The sequence below is a fragment of the Mobula birostris genome, chromosome 10, assembly GCF_030028105.1.
Source record: "Mobula birostris isolate sMobBir1 chromosome 10, sMobBir1.hap1, whole genome shotgun sequence".
Classification (NCBI taxonomy): Eukaryota; Metazoa; Chordata; class Chondrichthyes; order Myliobatiformes; family Myliobatidae; genus Mobula; species Mobula birostris.
The window spans coordinates 69,170,938-69,190,260 of record NC_092379.1 but is presented as its reverse complement, the minus strand read 5'-3'; the positions used below and the strand labels follow the sequence as shown (position 1 = coordinate 69,190,260).

Genomic DNA, 19,323 nt, shown 5'->3' with positions numbered 1-19,323 from the left:
AGGACACTGGAACGTGTGTGAGGCATACAGTAGGACATGAGGGTCTATGTAAAGGGTTATGCAGTAGACATAGGGTCAAAACCTTCAGTCCGAGATACATATCCGCACAAGTAGCAAAGTAGCACTTAAGATATCATCTGGCCAGAGATGCCTGTTGCTGACACATGACATACAGAGGGAGATGTATGTCATGTCAAAGACTGTTGCTGTACAGAGTGTATCCCGAAAGACTGACTCCTTTATAACCTACCACTATAACTCACCAGTTGAAGACATGAGTACCCTGGGAAATCTATAGTGTCGGGATGACATTCATTTTGAAGGGGAGAGTGTGGGACCCATAGTAATGTGGAGCATATTAATGGACACTGGATACCCCTCTAATTTTCTTATATTATGTTCATATTATTTTTATTGGTTTGGTTTGTTATTTTGTTCATTCACAATTTAATTAATGTTCAGTTGTACTAGCAACGGTAATATTTTAGTGGGTTGGTTGATGGTTACAAGGGGTAAAGCTTATACAGGTACTTGGGGCAGTGCAGGGGTCCTGGGGGGCATGGGTGTGCACACGTGATGGAGTAGAGGGAGACGGCCCCACAGCATGCATGGGAAACCAATGCGCTTGTGTTCCTGTATTTCCAGAAAGCAAAATAAAGACGTTATTTTAAACTTCTGCACGCCTGGAAGTCCCTTTAGTGTCCAAGTGTGCAACACCAGGCAGCATCTATGGAAAAGAGTATGTCGATGTTTCGGGCCGAGACCCTGCAGCAGGATTGGAGATCTTAAAAAGATGATTAGAGTTAAACGGAGGGAGAGGGGAGGGAGGAACACAAGGTGATAAGTGAAACCGGGAGGGATCGGGTGAATTGAAGAGCTGGGAAGTTGATAGTTGAAAGAGATAGAGGGCTGGAGAAGGGGGAGTCTGATGGGATAAGACAGAAGGTACTGGAAGAAAGAAAAGGGGGAGGAGCACCAGAGGGAGGCGATGGGCAGGCAAGGAGATAAGGTGAGGGAGGGAAGTTGGGATTGAGAATGGTAAAGGGAGGCATTACCGGAAGTTTGAGAAATCGATGTCCATGTCATCAATTTGGAGGCTATCGGACAGAATATAAGGTGTTGTTCCTCCGGTCTGAGTGTGGCATCATTACAATAGTGGAAGAAGCCATGGATAGACATATTGGAATGGGAATGGCAGGTGGAATTATAATGGGTGGTCACTGGAAGATCCCCGTTTATTTTTAAAGTGGATGGAGCGTAGGTGAAGCAGTGTCTCAAAGTACGTCGGCTCTCGCCTCTATACAGGGGACCACACCGAGAGCACCAGGATGCAGTAAATGACCCCAACAAGCTCAATGGTGAAGTGCTGCTTCACCGGAAAGGACTGTTTGGGGTCCTGAATGGTATTGAGGGAGGAGGTGTAGGGGCGGGTGTAGCACTTGCTCCTCTTGCAAGGATAAGTTCCAGGAGGGAGAGACGAAAGGACAAAGGATTCATGTAGGCAGCGATCCCTGCGGAAAGCAGACTGTGTTTGGGGGTGAGGGAAAGATGTGCTTGGTGGTGTGACCCCATTGGAGATGGTGCTTGGTGGTGGGATACCATTGGAGATGGAGGGCTTGTTAGGCTTCCTGTCCCAGTTTGTGTATATCATTCTCACAGAACCCTGAAGCAGGGCTTCCCCGTTTTCCCCATTCAGGAAGGGTCCTCCCGGGGTCCGAAATTAGTGACTCGCTCCACTGAAGAGCAAATCCATTCTTTGCCTCAGTCTGCTCGAGATCAGTGAACCCTAACCATAACCACGTGCCTTTCTCTGCTCTGTGCATCTTGCTGGGTCAAAACAAAGGACAGTCAAAAGTTAACCACGTTGCTTCGGGACTGGAGGGAGGTGCATGTGGAGAGAGGAAGGCAGTGGCCTCAGTGAGCTCGAGGGGTTTTACAGCATCCAACAGTTCCACAGACCACGCTGCTAACGCTGCTTGATCTATTTATTCTGATGGATTAAATTTCCCAAGATGGTGTTGAATTTTAGACCAGTTAGCCTGACATCAGTGGTGGGGAAGATGCTGGAGTCAATTATAAAAGATGAAGTAGCGGCACATTTTGGTTAGCAGTGACAGGATCGGTCCGAGTTAGCAAGGATTTACGAAGGGGAAATCATGCTTGACTAATCTTCTGGAATTTTTTGTGGATGTAGCTATGAAAATGGACAAGGGAGAGCCAGTGGATGTATTGTACCTGGACGATCAGAAAGCGTTTGATAAGGTCCCACATAGGAGATTAGTGGGCAAAATTGCAGCACGTGTTATTGGGGGTAGTATACTGACATGGATAGAAAATTAGTTGGTAGACAGGAAACAAAGAGTAGGGATTAACGGATCCTTCTCAGAACGGCAGGCAGTGTCTAGTGGTGTTCTAGAGGTGCTGGGACTGCAGCTATTTACAATGATTCAGATGAAAGGATTAAAAGTAACATTAGCAAATTTGCAGATAACACAAAGCTGGGTGATAGTGTGAAATGTGAGGAGGATGTTATGAGATTGCAAGGTGACTTGGACAGGTTGGTTGAGTGGGCAGATGCATGGCAGATGCAGTTTAACGTGGATAAATGTGAGCTTATCCACTCTGGTGGCAAGAACAGGAAGGCAGATTACTATCTGAATGGTGTCAAGTTGGAAAAGGGGAAGTACAAGATCTAGGTGTCCTTGTTCATCAGTCACTGAAAGTAAGCATGCAAGAACAGCAGGCAGTGAAGAAAGCTAATGGCACGTTGGCCTTCATAACATGGGGAGTTGAGTATAGGAGCAAGTAGGTCCTTCTGCAGTTGTACAGGGCCCTGGTGAGACCACACCTGGAGTATTGTGTGCAGTTTTGGTCTCCACATTTGAGGAAGGACATTCTTGCTCTTGAGGGAGTGCAGCGTAGGTTCACAAGGTTAATCCCGGGATGGCGGAACTGTCATATGTTGAAAGATTGGAGCGACTGGGCTTGTATACACTGGAATTTAGAAGGATGAGAGGGATTCTGATTGAAACATATGAGGTTATTAAGGGATTGAACAGGCTAGAGGCGGGAAACATGTTACTGATGTTGGGGGAGTCCAGAACCAGAGGCCACAGTTTAAGAATAAGGGGTGGGTCATTCAGAATGGAGTTGAGGAAAAAACTTTTTCACCCAGAGAGTTGTGGATCTGTGGAATGCTCTGCCTCAGAAGGCAGTGGAGGACAATTGTCTGGATGCTTTTAAGAAAGACTTAGATAAAGATAGTGGAGTCAAGGGATGTGGGGAGAAGGCAGGAATGGGGTACTGATTGTGGATGATCAGCCATGATCACCGTGAATGACGGTGCTGGCTCGAAGGGCCGAATGGCCTACTTCTGCACCTATTTTCTATTGGATTTGAAAATGCGTCTCCCAGGTTAACCGCTCAGATCTCTGGAGAGCAGGCAATAACTTTATGCCTGCCACTCCTGTTCTCTGAGCTGACATTCTCTGTAATTGTTGACGTCCCTTGTTGATGTGCGCTTTGCTACTCCACAGCTTACCCTATTTCCTGGGGGGCGGGGGGGTGGGAACGCACGTCTCCAAACCCAAATACTGCTCAATCTCCCTTTGGGTCACTGCTGTTCACGGGCTGTGAACTTCGCACACACTGAGCTGCTCTCAGCACCATCACATTATCACCGAGCAATCTGAATTCAACAGCACTCGGGCTGTGAACCCAAAGAACTTTACAGAACCAGTGAAGCGGGCGGGGAGAGTGAGACACACTTGATTGTGTGGAACCTTCCTTGCTCAGTTGTTTCCCTGGACCTGGGTTGAACGCGTATCATCGTGACCGGATGGCGAACTGCAGTAACCTTCAGTGAAAATGCTCGATTCAAGATGAAGCCGCGCCCTTTCCGAGAACGCTAGAGACGAGGACTGGAATATTTTATTCACGGAGCTGAGGTCGAAGTCAGTGCAACAGAACGACAACAGCGTTCACAAAACCCAACTGTCTGAACACAGAAGTATTGAAAGGCAAAATCGAGATAACAGGTATGATGGCACTTTCTTAACTTGTCTGTTCTATCCCTCTCCAATGCTGTGGTAAAGGAGATAGAATTGTGATCACTATCTCCGAAATGCTCTCCCACTGAGAGACCTGACACATGACCAGGTTCGTTTCCCAATACCAGATCAAGTACAGCCTCTTCTCTTGTAGGCTTAACTACATATTGTGCCTGGAAACCTTCCACTTATCTACATATTGTGTCAGGAAATTAAAATTTCCCACCACGACAACACTGTTATTATTGCACCTTTCCAGAATCTGTCTCCCTATCTGCTCTTCGATGTCCTTATTACTATTGGGTGGTCTATAAAAAACACCCAGTAGAGCTATTGACCCATTCCTGTTCCTAACTTCCACCCACAGAGACTCAGTAGAAAATCCCTTCATGACTTCCTCCTTTTCTGCAGTCGCGACACTATGTCTGATCAGAAGTGCCATGCACCCACCTCTTTTCATTCTCTCCCTGTCCTTTCTGATTCGTCTAAAGCCTGGCACTCCAAGTAACCATTCCTGCCATTGAGCCATCCAATTCTATGTAATGGCCGCAACATCATAGCACCAAGTACTGATCCACGCTTTAAGATCATCTGCTTTGTTCATGATACTCCTTGTGTTAAAATAGACACGTCACAAACCATTAGTCTGAATGCATCCCTTCTCCATCAGCAGCCTACCCTCCCTCTCACACTGCCTACATGCGTTCTCTATTTTGAGCCAACCACCCCTTCCTCCATCTCTTCAGTTTTGTTCCCACCACCCAGCAATTCTAGTTTAAACTCTCCCCAGTAGCACTGGACGTGCTTGAACGGGAATGAAATGAAAGAGAATGGGAATGCAAATGCAGAGGCCGGAGTGCAGGTCAGCAAGCCACAGTGAAAGTGTAAGTAAATAGCCCTGCTTGGTGATTGGTTGCAGTCCAATTTATCCAAAAAGAGTTGGTTGCACTGCACTGTAAAAGAGGGTACTAATATCCCAGCAGAGAAATGTGGTTTCCCATCAGGGAGGGTTTAAACTAGATTGGCGGGGGGAGGGAGTGCTCGATAGTGTGAAGTCAGTGTGATGATATGGGTATGTGTAGCAAGCAAAATGTGATTGGGTGCGAGAGAAACAACAGCAACATCTTTCTGATCATAAGAAAGCTAGAGGGAGAGAAGGCAATCCTCCCACAGCTGGGTGACCACGTCATGTTACGAGACTGTCCAGTTCATCTGGCAAAATGTCTCATCGCCAGATCTCACCAACAGGCGCGAAAACCTCGCCTGGCTGGCGGTGAGAGAGGCTCTCCCAGTCAGAACCCTCCTGTATGCCCGGAACGTCGTCTCCGCACCCCACTGCCCACGGGAGGGCCGCAGTGAGGAGGAGTTTGTGACCCACCTCTTTGCACTCTGTCAGTTCGCAAAGAGAGTGTGGAGGAGGATGGACGGGCTAGTGTCACGTTGCATCCCCAGCAGCTGCGTAACAGAGGACTCTCTGATCTACGGGCTGTTCCCGGGGACGCCCATGGAGACCAAGATCCGGTGCTACTGGCAGATCATCAACTCGGTGAAAGACGCTCTTTGGTCGGCCCGAAACCTGATGATCTACCAGCACATGGAGATGTCCGTGGGAGGATGCTGCTGACTGGCACATTTTCGGCTGCAGGAGTACGTGCTGAGGGACGCACTGAAACTCGGTGCAGCCACCGCAAGGGCCCGGTGGGGAAGGACCACAGTATAGGTTTCTCCAACCGTGGGAGTGGGAGTGGTCGGGGGCGGGGAGTATACCCCTAAACAGTGATATGGGAAACTGAACTACTGGAGCGCCACGTGGGTGGCTATAAATACGGATATGTACTGACTATAATGGAAACGTGTGTAAAGGATGGAAAGTTATTGAATGGTTTATTGTATATATTTATTTTTGAATAAAGTATATTTTGAAATTAAAAAAATGTTACGAGAGCTGCCAGAAATATCAGGATTAGCTCCCAGCTGGATAGGACCACAGTTGGCCTTGCTGACAAATGGTTCCTGTGTCATTGTACAGGATCATGTTCAGTGTTCATACTATTCTTCTTCTCACCCGCACAGAGAGAGATCAAGAGATTAAGCCCACCCAATCACAATGTCATTACAAGGAATGAAAACAATGAGCACCAGCCTTCTCTTCACATCTGACCACTCCTGATGGAAGTAGAACTCCCAATGAAAGGGAATGGGAATGAAAATGCAGAAACACAGAATGCGGATCAGCAAGACAATCTGAAGGTGTTAAAATATGATGTAGCTGTACTTTGTAATGAAGGCTGGCTCTGGGAGGTAGATGTTTGGTAATATAGACCAGAATAGATGGGAAATAGTTGAGAATGTATCCCAGGTTGAGGCAAAGACAACATATTCCACAACATTCAAAGCCATGAAGGCCACGCCCAGATAGATAAAAAAGAGAAAATATGCGAGAGAGGAGTTCTTGGAGTGTGTGCGGGCGACTGGTGAGTAGGTGAGAGCCCACTGAATTGGCTCAGGCCCACAAACACAGTCCCCGAACTTTCTGTCTTTGTCCCACTCAGATTGCCATACTGAGATCTAGGATGGTGCTACAAGGTGCTGGATTGCCAGAGGTTTCAACTTTGAGAAGATATGTTAAATTGGGGTCCAGACAATGCTCCGATATCCTGGGAAAGAATCCACTGCGTGACTGTAAGCCGATTCTCCCAAAAAATAACCCTCTTACTGATCTCAAGTCTACTTTGAACAACAGCACGAACTTTAAGCACCATTTGTGGAGTAGAGATCCGCACTGCCCTGCATGTCAGGGCAGGAGTCGCTAATCCTCACGCCCCCCTCCCACCCATCCCGAAAGCTGGGCTCTCACTGTGATTGTCTCCAGTCGCAAACCCCTTGAACAACAGGAGTGGTTGCCATGCGACCTCCCAGGCCCCCCTCACCGCAGAGCTCGAGAAGTTTGAACAGGAAGTGTGGTTTAGTTAGGTGTCGTATGTTATCGCTGCGAGCACTGGTGTGAATCTACTCCACCCCCAGCACACTCTCTCAAAACTGATGTTTCCGTTCTTGGGAACGTCCTCAGACAGCTGGTTTCTTGGTTCACTCCACCCAAGGTTGTGTTTCACCGACATGTTAACTCAACCCCTCAATTCCAGGTTATAACACAACTCGCCCCAACCCCGTTAGCCTCCTTGGCTCCCTTTGCACACAAGAGAAAATCTGCAAATGCTGGAAATCCAAGCAACACACACGAAATGCTGGAGGAGCTCAGCAGGCCAGGCAGCATCTATGGAAAAGAGTATGTTGAGGTTTCGGGCTGAGACCCTTCAGCAGGACTGGAGATTTAAAAAAATGATTAGAGTTAAACGGTGGGAGAGGGGAGAGAAAAACACAAAGTGATAAGTGAAACCGGGCGGGGATCGGGTGAAGTGAAGAGCTGGGAAGTTGATAGTTGAAAGAGATAGCGGGCTGGAGAAGCAGGAGTCTAATGGGATAAGACGGAAGGCCAAGGAAGAAAGAAAAGGCGGACGTGGGGAGCAGCAGAGGGCGGCGATGGGCAGCCAAGGAGATAAGGTGAGAGAGGGGAATGGGGATGGGGAATAGTGAATGGGGGCATTACCGGAAGTTTGAGAAATCGATGTTCATGCCTTCAATTTGGAGGCTACTCTGACGGAATATAGGGTGGTGTTCCTCCACTCTGACTGTGGCATCATTACAATAGTGGAGAAGGCCATGGATAGACATATCGGAATGGGAATGAGAAGTGAAATTATAATGGGTGGCCACCGGGAGATCCCCTTTTTTTTTAAAGCGGACGACCCCAACAGGCTCAATGGTGAAGTGCTGCTTCACCGGGAAGGACTGTTTGGGGCCCTGAATGTTATTGAGGGAGGACGTGAAGGGGCGGGTGTAGCACTTGCTCCACTTGCAAGTATAAGTGCCAGGAAGGAGAGACGAAAGGACAAAGGTGTCGTGTAGGCAGCGATCCCTGTGGAAAGCAGACTCGGGGGGAGGGGGGGGCGAGGGAAGAGGTGCTTGGTGGTGTGACCCCGTTGGAGATGGTGCTTGGTGGTGGGATACCGTTGGAGATGGAGGGCTTGTTAGGCTTTCTGTCCCAGTTTGTGTATATCATTCTCACAGAACACCGAAGCGGGGCTTCCCCGTTTTCCTCATTCAGGAAGGGTCCGAAATTAGTGACTCGCTCCACCGCAGAGCGAATCCATTCTTTGCCTCAGTCTGCTAGAGATCAGTGAACCCTAACCATAACCCGGTGTCCTTCTCTACTTGCCTCTGCTCTGTGCGTCTTGCTGGGTCAGAACGGAGGACAGTCAGAAGTTAACCACATTGTTCCGGGACTGGAGGGAGGCGCATGTGGAGAGAGGACGGCAGTGGCCTCAGTGAGATCGAGGGGTTTTACAGCATCCAACAGTTCCACAGACCACGCTGCTAACGCCGCTTGATTTATTTACTTTGATGGATTAAGTTTTAAATTTCCCAAAGATGGCGTTGGACGTCTCACAGATTAACCACTCAGATCTCCGGAGAGCAGGCAATAACTTCATGCCAGCCACTCCTGTTCTCTGAGCTGACATTTTCTGTAACTGCAGACGTCCCTTGTTGATGTGCGCTTTGCTACTCCACAGTTTACACTATTTCCTGGGGGAGGGGGGATGTACGTCTCCAGACCGAATCCCCACCCCAACTGGTCATGAATACCACCAACATCTGAAAAGCAGAAAGCTCCTTTCAGGATATCACTCGTCCTAAACTGCGCAATCTGTGAACCGGACTGTGAACCGCGCTCACAGCACCATCACAGTATCACCGAACAACCAGGATTCAACAGCACTCAGGCTGTGAACCCAAAGAACATTACGGAACCAGTGAAGCGGGCGGGGAGAGTGAGACACACTTGATTGTGTGGAACTTTCCCAGCTCACTTGTTTCCCTGGATCTGGGTTGAACGCGTATCATCGTGACCGGATGGCGAACTGCAGTAACCTTCAGTGAAAATGCTCGATTCAAGATGAAGCCGCGCCCTTTCCGAGAACGCAGAGAGACGAGGACTGGAATATTTTATTCACGGAGCTGAGGTCGAAGCCAGTGCAACAGAACGACAACAGCGTTCACATAACCCAACTGTCTGAACACAGAAGTATTGAAAGGCAAAACCGAAATAACAGGTATGATGGGTCGGATAGTTTGAAGTGTGTATATTTTAACGCTATGAGTATTCTGAATAAGGGTGATGAATTTACGCATGGATCAGTTCATGGAACTACGACGTTGTGGCCACTACTGAAACTTGGTTGAAAGATAGGGCAGGAATGTGCCAGGTTTTTGAAGTCTTAGAAAAGATAGAGGAGGTTAAAAGGTGGGGGGGTTGCACTACTAATCAGAGACAATATCACAGCTGCGTTCAGGGGAGACATAATGGAGGCGTCAGACACTGAGTCCATGTGGGGAAAACTCAGGAACAGGAAGGGTGCAATCACACTAGTGGGATTGTACTACAGACGCCTGCTCTCGCCCCAATCGCAGACAGAACACTGAAGAACAGATATGTAATCAGATTTAGAAAATGTGTAAAAATAGAGTTGTTGTCCTGGGGAATATGAATTTCGTAATATAAATTGGGACCTTCTTAATGCAAGGGCTTTAGATGGGGCAGAGTTTGTTAAGTGTATCCAGAAAAGTTTCTTAAAACTTCCGTGGACGGGCCAACAAGAGAAGGGTTTGTATTGGACCTGGTGTTGTGTAATGAGCCTGGTGAGGTGACTGACCTTTCAGTCGTTGAATAGTTAGAAAACAGCCACAACTCATTAACTTTCAGCAGGCAAACACGAGGAAATCTTCAGATGCTGGAATTTCAAGCAACACACATAAAAGTTGCCGGTGAACGCAGCAGGTCAGACAGCATTTCTAGGAAGAGGTGCAGTCGACATTTCGGGCCGAGACCCTTTGTCAGGACGAACTGAAAGAAGAGCTAGTAAGAGATTTGAAAGTGGGAGGGGGAGGGGAGATGCGAAATGATAGGAGAAGACAGGAGGGGGAGGGACGAAGCCAAGAGCTGGACAGTTGATTGGCAAAAGGGATATGAGAGGATCATGGGACAGGAGACCTCGGGAGAAAGAAAAGGGGGATGGGGGGGAAAGCCCAGAGGATGGGCAAGGGGTATAGTGAGGGGGACAGAGGGAGAAAAGGAGAGAGAGAAAAATAATGTGTGTATATAAAATAAATAACGGATGGGATATGAGGGGGAGGTTGGGCATTAGTCGAAGTTTGAGAAGTCAATGTTCATGCCATCAGGTTGCCAGACAAAATATAAGGTGTTGTTCCTCCAACCTGAGTGTGGCTTCATCTTGACAGTAGAGCAGGCCGTGGATAGACATATCAGAATGGGAATCGGATGTGGAATTAAAATGTGTGGCCACTGGGAGATCCTGCTTTCTCTGGCGGACAGAGCGTAGGTGTTCAGCAAAGCGGTCTCCCAGTCTGCGTCGGGTCTCGCCAATATATAGAAGGCCACATCGGGAGCATCGGAGGCAGTATATCACCCCAGCCAACTCACAGGTGAAGTGTCGCCTCACCTGGAAGGACTGTCTGGGGCCCTGAATAGTAGTGACAGAGGAAGTATAAGGGCATGTGTAGCATTTGTTCCGCTTACAAGGATAAGTGCTAGGAGGGAGATCGGTGTGGAAAGATGGTGGGGGGGCGAATGGACAAGGGAGTCGCGTAGGGAGCGATCCCAGCGGAAAGCAGAGAGAGGGGGGTAGGGAAAAATGTGCTTAGTGGTGGGATCCTGTTGGAGGTGGCAGAAGTTATGGAGAATTACCTGTTGGACCTGGAGGTTGGTGGGGTGGTAGGTGAAGACAAGGGGAACTCTATTCTCAGTGGGGTGGCAGGAGAATGGAGTGAGAGCAGATATGCGTTACATGGGGGAGATGCGTTTGAGAGCAGAGTTGATGGTGGAGGAAGGGAAGCCCCTTTCTTTAAAAAAGGAGGACATCTCCTTCATCCTGGAATGAAAAGCCTCATCCTGAGAGCAGATGTGGTGGAGATGGAGGAATTGCGAGAAGGGGATGGCATTTTTGCAGGAGACAGGGTGAAAAGAGTAATAGTCTAGATAGCTGTGAGAGTCAGTAGGCTTATAGTAGACATCAGTAGATAAGCCGTCTCCAGAGATAGAGACAGAAAGATCTAGAAAGGGGAGGGAGGTGTCAGAAATGGACCAGGTAAATTTGAGGGCAGGGTGAAAGTTGGAGGCAAAGTTAATGAAGTCAACGAGCTCAGCATGCGTGCAGGAAGCAGCGACAATGCAGTGGTCGATGTAGCGAAAGAGAAGTGGGGGACAGAAACCAGAATAGGTTTGGAACATAGATTGTTCCACAAAGCCAACAAAAAGGCAGGCATAGCTAGGACCCATATGGGTGCCCATGGCTACACCTTTAGTTTGGAGGAAGTGGGAGGAGGTAAAGGAGAAATTATTAAGAGTGAGGACTAATTCCGCTAGACAGAGCAGAGTGGTGGTAGAGGGGAACTGGTTATGTCTGGAATCCAAAAAGAAGCGGAGAGCTTTGAGACCTTCCTGATGGGGGATGGAAGTATATAGGAACTGGACATACCCCTCCCCCTTTTCTTTCTCCCTAGGCCTCCTGTCCCATGATCCTCTCATATCCCTTTTGCCAATCAACTGTCCAGCTCTTGGCTCTATCCCTCACCCTCCTGCCTTCTTCTATCATTTTGCATTTCTCCTCCCCCTCCCACTTTCAAATCTCTTACTATCTCTTCTTTCAGTTATTCCTGACGAAGGGTCTTGGCCCGAAACATGGACTGTACCTCTTCCTCGAGATGCTGCCTGGCCTGCTGCGTTCACCAGCAACTTTTATGTGTGTTCGTTCATTAACTTTCAGGATAGCTATAGATATGGGAAGGTATGGTCCCTGCACAAGAGCTTAAAATTGGAATAGGGAAACTACAAGGATATTAGGTAGGAACAAGGGAAAATCCTGGGAACTATAAACCAGTGAGTCTCAAGTCAGGTGTAGGGAAGTTGCTGGAGAAAATTCTTAGGGATAGGACATATGAGCATTTGGAAACTCATGGCCTAATCAGGGAGAGACAGCATGGCTTTGTACGGGGCAGGTCATGTCTTACCAAACTGAGTTTTTTGACAAGGTGATGAGAGAAGTTGATTAGGGTCGGGTAGTGGATGTTGCCTACATGGAGTTTAGTAATTTGTTTGATCAAGTCCCTCATGGAAGTTTAATGCAGAAGATTAAGATGCCTGAAGTCCAGAGTGAACTGCCTGTTTGAATTCAAACTGACTTGTGCATAGAATACAGAGGGTAGTGGTTGAAGGGACTTATTCGAGCTGGTGGTCTGTAATTAGTGGTTTTCCACAGGGAGCTGTGCTGGGACTTCTGCTGTTTCTGATTTATATAAATGACCTGGATGAAAATGTAGATGGATGGGTTTGTAAGTTTGCGGTTGATTGCAAGATTGGTAGAGTTGTGGATAGTGTAGAAGACTGGCAAAGAATACAGTGCAACGTAGATCAGTTGCAGACATAAGCAGAGAAATGGGAGATGAAATTTAACCCAGATAAATGTGAGGTGCTGCATCTTGGTAGGGAAAATGCAGGGAAACAATGCACTATTACGGGCAAGATCCTTAACAGTGTTGCTGAGCAGGGAGCTCTTGGGATCCAAGTTCACATCTTCTTGAGAGTGGCTGCACGGGTGGAAGGTACTTAAGAAGGCTTATGGTATACTTGCTTTTATTAGTGGAGGCTTTGAGTTCAAAAGTCAAGAGGTTATGTTGCAAATTCAGAAATCTCTAGTTAGGCCATATCTGGACTAGTGCATACAGTTCTGGTTGCCCCACTATCGGAAGGATGTTGAGACTTTACAAAGGGGGCAGAAGAGGTTTACCGGGATGCAGCCTGGTTTCGAGGGCATGTGCTGTGATGAGAGGCTGGATAAACTTGGGTTGTTACTCTGGAACAGCAGAGGCTGGGGGAGATCTGATTGAGGATTACAAAATCATGATAGGCATAGATAGAGTAGACACGGAGTATCTGTTTCCCAAGTTTGAAATGTCTCATACCAGAGATCATGCATTGAAGGTGAGATGGGGTAGGCTCGAAAGAGATGTGAGTGGTAAGTTTTTACTCAGAGAATTGTGGATGCCTGGAATGCACTGCCTGGTATGGTGACAGAGCAAATACATCAGAGGCTTTTAAGTGATGTTTATGTAGGCACATGGATGTAAGGAAGATGGAGAGATGTGGATGTTGTGTAGGTAGGAGGGTTTAGTATTTGGGTGCTTTTGATTGGCTTTTTAGCTGATTCAGTACAACATTGTGGGCCAGATGGCCTGGTTCTGGTGTTTTATTGTTCTATTTTCTACGTTGACTGTGTGCTTTCAGACTGTGGGAGGAAACCGGAGCACCTGGAGGAAACACACACAGTCACGGGGAGAATGAACAGGCAGCAGCAGGAATTGAACCCAGATCACCTGCACTGTAAAGCAATGTGCTAACCACTACGCTACTGTGCTGTACCAAGGTTGTCGCCATTTAGCTCAAGTTTATTCTGGACAGGTTGGCCAATTTCAATGCCATAGGGAAGGACCTGGCAAACTAAACAGGAAGCAGCTGATTGCAGGCAGGTCGACATCTGGACAAATATTGCCATTCAAAGACAGAGGGGATAAAAGTAACTTTGCTGCTGGAGAGGTTATGGGCAGAATAAATTTAAAGTAAACATTATTCTTAACAGGAAAGAGGTATTACTTGACTTGGTAAGCTTAATGGAAGACAAATCACTTTGGCCTGATGTGATGTAGTCCAGGCTCTGGTGGGACAAAAGACCTTTTGGGTTCTCCAAGGTTTCAAAAGTGTCAAATATACATTTAATGTCAAAGAAATGTATACAAAATACATCCTGAAATTCTTTTTCTTCACAACCAGCCACGAAAACAGAGGAGTGCCCCAAAGAATGAATGACAGTTAAATGTTAGAACCTCAATGCCCCCCAGCTCCCCCCCTCCCACGCACAAACAGCGGCAAGGCAATGATTCCCCCCCCCACCCCACCAGCAAAAAAAAAGCATCAGTGCCCGCCAGCATGCACTGAAGTGTGCAGCAAAGTATCAATAAATACACAGACTTACAGTACCCCAAAGACTACTCATTCACCCAGTAATTCAACATACCACAGGCTCTCTCTCCCTCTCTCCCTAATAAGGGAAAAAGAGGTGTCCCCATTTCACAGCGAGAGGGGAGACATAACAAACAACTCGCTGATTTACAATGTTAATAGTCTGTTGTGTCGCTTTTTCCAAGCTCTGTGCCCAAAGAACTTGGGTCTCTGGGCACACAGTCAACAACCAGCTTGCTGCTCTAGATCTTCCATGTGCTCCCACGACATACCTGTTTCCTGTGGAGGCACCAATCCGGAGTCCGCCCGCCTCCAGAGCCACGACATCCTGGAACCCTGAAGGCGCGCTAGACTTGTAGGTGGTGTCCTTGGTATATCAAATACCAGCCAGTCGTGAAACCCCGAGAGCGGGTCCCATTCCCACAAAGAACCAAAGTCAGCGTGTAACTCCAAGTCAGGGTCTTCGAAAGAACCCTGAAAGGAAAAAATAGTGATATTAAAAATAGAAATAGAGATGTTACTGAAAATGCAAGAAAGTAGTCGTCGTTAGGTGCCATCGTCCTCCTAAGCTCCACCCCTGAAGGTTCTGACTGATTTTTAAATCTTTGCTGGATGCAAATGAAGTGCCAGCTGACAGGAGATGAAGAAATTGTTATCATCTACCTTCTTGAACCACTGTTGTCCTTGTGCGTGGTATACCCACATGCCATGAGGAAGGGCCCCGGTCCAGTCTTTATCCACAGAAGTATATGGTTCTTTAACTTCAAATTCCTACAAATTCCATAATTACCTCTGCCATCTGTTCTTCAATAATCCACAGTGCTTGCTTATCTGTATGTCCATTTCACAGGGTGTCCATTTTCAGATAAATTTCTCTGCTTGATAAAATTTCCTTGAAGTTTTCATAGATTTGGCATGTTACTAAAAACCTCGACAAACTTTTACAGATTCACAGTGGAGAGTATCCTAATTGAATGCATCATAGCTGGGTGTGGAGATACCAATGCCCAGGAACAGAAAAGGAAAAGTCTCCAGAAAGCGGTGGATGAAACCCAGTACATCAGTTGCAATACCATCCCCACCACTGAGCATTTTTACACAGAGCGCTGCCACAAGGAAGCAGCATCCATCCTCAAGGACCATAGGTAGAAAAAGGAAAGAGGTCCTGAAGAGAGAATTCAGGGAGTTGGGTAGGAAGATGAAAAGCAGGACCTCCAGGGTAGTAATCTCAGGATTGCTGCCTATGCCACTTGCTAACGAGCGCAAGAATAGCACGTTCAAGTATATTAACACGTGCCTGACAGATTGGTGTAGGGGGCAGGGCTTCGGGTTCCTGGATCATTGGGGTATCCTTTGGCAGAGGTACAGTCTGTACGAAAAGGGCAGGTTACACCTGAACCCAAAGGGGTCCAATATCCAAGCAGGCAGGTTGAATAGAGCTGTTAGGGAGGGTTTAAACTAATTTGGCAGGGGTATGAGAACCAGGGTGATAGGGCTCAGGAAGGGGAAAACAGAAATAAATCAAAGATAGCATGCAACAGAGATGATAGAAAGGGCACGCAGGAGATGAGGCATAATCACAGCCAGTGGCATGAGTTACATGGTGCAGTTAAAACAGAAAGCAACAAATACTGGACTGAATGTGCTGTGTTTGAATGCACACAGCATAAGAAATAAAATGGACGATCTTGAAATTCAGTTACAGATTAGCAAGTATGACGTTGTGGCCATCTCTGAAACTTGGCTAGAGGATGGCTGCCATTGGAAGCTGAATGTCCAAGGATATACGTTGTATTGGAAAGATAGGTAGTAGGCAGAGGAGGTAGTGTGGCTCCGTGTATCAGAAATAATATAAAATCATTAGAAAGGGATGACATAGGATCAGAAGGTGCAGAGTCTCTGTAGTTTGAGTTAAGAAATGGCAATGGTAAAAGGACCCTAATGGCAGTTGTATAGAGGCCTCCAAACAGCAGCCAGAATGTGGATTACAAATTACAGCAGGAGATAGAAAAGGCTGAAGGTCAATGTCATGATAATCATTGTGGATTTTAACATGAAAGTGGATTGGGAAAATCAGACCAGTATTGGACCTCAAGGCAGAGAGTCTGTTGAATGTCTATGGGATGGCTTTTCAGAACAGCTTGTTTTTGAGCCCACTAGGGTATCGGCTGTACTCGATTGGGTGTTGTGCAATGATCTGGAGGTGATAAGATAGTTTAAGGTTAAGGAACCCTTAGGGTACAGTGATCATATAATGATCGAGTTCACGTTGAAGTTTGAGAAGGAGAAAATAAATTCCAATGTGTCGGTATTTCAGTGGAATAAAGGAAATTACAATGGTGTGAGAGGAGAACTGCCCAAGGCTGACAGGAAAGGGACACTAACAGGAAGGACAGTGGAGCAGCAATGGCTGGAGTTTCTGTGAAAAATGAGGGAAGTGCAAGACAGATGTATTCCAAATAAGAAGAAATTTTCAAAGGGAAGATGGACACTACCATGGCTGACAAGTGAAGTCAGAACCAAAGAAAAAGCAAAAGCAAAAGAGAGGGCATATAAGGAAGCCAAAGCCAGTGGGAATATAGAGGATAAAAGAAGCTTTTAAAAACTTGCAGAATGAAACTAAGGTCATTAGGAAGGAAAAGATGAATTATGAAAGCAAACTGGTGACCAATATCAAAGAAGGTATTAAAAGCTTTTTATAAAGTATATAAAGGGTAAAAGAGAGTTGAGGGTAGATATAGGACCAATACAAAATGACACTGGAGATTTTGTAATGAGAGACGCAGAGATGGCAGAGGAACTGAATGCGTATTTTGCATCAGTCTTCACAGTGGAAGACATCTGCACTATACCGGACATTCAAGAGTGTCAGGGAAGAGAAGTATGTGCAGTAAGAATTATGACTGAGAAGGTGCTCAGGAAGCTTAATGGTCTGAAGGTGGATAAATCTCCTGGACCTGATGGAATGCACCCTTGGGTTCTGAAGGAAGTTGCTGGAGAGATTGTGGGGGCATTAACAATGACCTTTCAACAATTGATAGATTCTGGCATTGTACTGGATGACTGGAAAATTACAAATGTTACTCCATTATTTAAGAAGTGTGAGAGGCAGCAGAAAGGAAACTAGACCTGTTAGCCTGACACTTTTTTGAGGAAATTACAAACAGGGTAGACAAAGGAGCTGTAGTAGACGTAGTGTACTTGGATTTTCAGATGTCCTTTGACAAGGTGCTGCACATGAGGCTGCTTAGAAAGGTAAGAGCCCATGGAATTACAGGGGAGTTACTAACAGGGGTGGAGCATTGGCTGATGGGCAGAAAACAGAGAATGGGAATAAAGGGATCCTATTATGGCTGGCTGCTGGTTACCAGTGAAGATCCACAGGGGTTGGTATTGGGACCACTGCTTTTTACGATGTATGTCAATGGGATTATGAGATTGATGGATGTGTGGCTAAATTCGCTGCTGATACAAAGATAGGTGGAGGAGCAGGTAGTGCCGAGGAAACAGAGAGCCTGCAGAGAGACTTAGATAGTTTATGGGAATGGGCAAAGTGGCAAATGAAATACAATATTGGAAAGTGTATGGTCACGCACTTTGGTGGAAGAAATAAATGGGTAGACTATTATTTAGATGGGGAGTGAATTCAAGATGCAGAGATGCAAAGGGACTTGGGAGTTATTGTGCAGGATACCCTAACAGTTAACTTTCAGCTTCTGCTGGTGGTGATGAAGGTGAATTTCTAGAAGTATAGAATATAAGAGGCTCTATAAAGCACTCATGAGACCACACTTGGAGTATCATGTGCAGTTTTGGGCTCCTTATTTTAGAAAGGATATATTCACATGAGAGAGATTTCAGAGGAGATTCATGAGAATGATTCCAGGAATGAAAGGGTTACTGTATGAGGAACGTCTGGCAGCTCTTGGACTGTATTCCCTGGAGTGCAGGAGTATGAGGGGGATCTCATAGAAACATTCAGAATGTTAAAAGGGCTAAGCAGATTAGATATGGTAAAGTTATTTCCTGTAGTAGGGGAGTCTAGGAGAAAAGGGCACAACTTCAGGTTTGAAGGACGTCCACTTAGAACAGAGATGTGGAGAAATTACTTTCGTCTGACCTAGTAAGACTGCTGAACAGATCCTGACCCAGATCTGGGCCGTACCCTCCAAATATCCGGACCTGCCTCTCATTTTTTTTGCACTACCTTACTTTCCCTTTTCTATTTTCTATTTATGATTTATAATTTAAATTTTTAATATTTACGATCGATTTGTACTCCAGGGAGCGCGAAGCGCAGAATCAAATATCGCTGTGATGATTGTACGCTCTAGCATCAATTGTTTGGTGACAATAAAGTAAAGTATTAAGTATTAGTCTAAGGGTGGTAAATCTGTGGAATATGTTGCCACGGGTGGCTGTGAAGGCCAAGTCATTGGGTGCATTTAAGGCAGAGATAGATAGGTTCTTGATTAGCCAGGGCATCAAAAGTTATGGGCTGAACGCAGGGAAATGTGGGTGACTGGAGGAATTGGATCAGCCCGTGATTGAATGGTGCAGCAGACTTGATGAGCCAAATGGCCTACTTTTGCTCATATATCTTATGGTCTTCTGATACAGGCTATTCTCTCTTCTCACTAACCACCATCGGGTGGGAGGTACAGGAGCTTTAGGTCCCACACCATCAGGTTCAGAAACAGTTACTACCCTAAAGCCACCAGCTTCCTGAAATGGTATGGATAATTTTACTCAGCACAACTTTGAACTGATTCCATGACCTACAAACTCACTTTCAAGGACACAGCAACTCATATTCTCAGTATCATTTATTTTTTATTTGTAAACTTTGTCTTCTTTTGCACATTGATTGTTTGTCAGTCTTTGTCTATGGATATGTGTTCATAAATTATATTGTATTTCTTTATTTTCCTGCAATTGGCTGCAAGAAAATGAATCTCAAGTAGTGCAGTATATGGTAACATATACAATAGGTTTCAATAGATACAGTTAATGTCAGAGAAATGCATACAATATACATCCTGAAATAATTTTCTTCGCAAACATCCATGAAAACAAAGGAGTGCCCCAAAGAATGAATGACAGTTAAAACGTCAGAACCCCAAA

General features: G+C 46.2%; 2 protein-coding genes across 9 annotated transcripts in view; both read left to right on the top strand.

Moving 5' to 3' along the window:
- The window catches only part of LOC140204100 (interferon-inducible GTPase 5-like), a 628,716-nt gene that overhangs the window by 505,031 nt on the left and 104,362 nt on the right, over nt 1–19,323 (top strand). The gene's annotated exons all lie outside the window — the stretch shown is intronic.
- The window catches only part of LOC140204094 (interferon-inducible GTPase 5-like), a 34,486-nt gene continuing 18,747 nt past the window's right edge, over nt 3,585–19,323 (top strand). The window contains exons 1-2 of one of the 5 annotated variants that reach the window (XM_072270422.1): nt 3,585–4,037; nt 8,681–9,220. The gene's annotated coding sequence lies outside the window, so the exon portion shown is untranslated. Of the gene's footprint in view, nt 4,038–7,588; nt 7,611–8,353; nt 9,221–19,323 lie in introns of those variants that run through there. The other 4 variants (XM_072270421.1, XM_072270424.1, XM_072270425.1 and 1 more) reach the window with 4 other exon arrangements.